A 227-nucleotide genomic window follows, 5' to 3' on the forward strand; every position below is an offset into this window, starting at 1 on the left:
CTGCGAGCATCCCCGGCGGTATCAGTGGGGCAAATTTTGAGGGAACGTGCCTGTGCTTGGGGCAGCTTTGGGGTGGGATCTGCCCTGCGAGTCCCTGGGGATCTCCCAGCCACGGGATTCGTGCCCCCACGGCGGGGCAGCCGCCCAGGGCGCCCTGTCCTGGGGGTGGAGGCGAACCGAGGGCTGAGCCCCAGCTGGGGCCGATTCCCGGGGGGGAGATAAAAGGG

The sequence above is a fragment of the Aptenodytes forsteri genome, unplaced genomic scaffold, assembly GCF_000699145.1.
Source record: "Aptenodytes forsteri isolate BGI_AS27 unplaced genomic scaffold, ASM69914v1 Scaffold563, whole genome shotgun sequence".
Lineage (NCBI taxonomy): Eukaryota > Metazoa > Chordata > Aves > Sphenisciformes > Spheniscidae > Aptenodytes > Aptenodytes forsteri.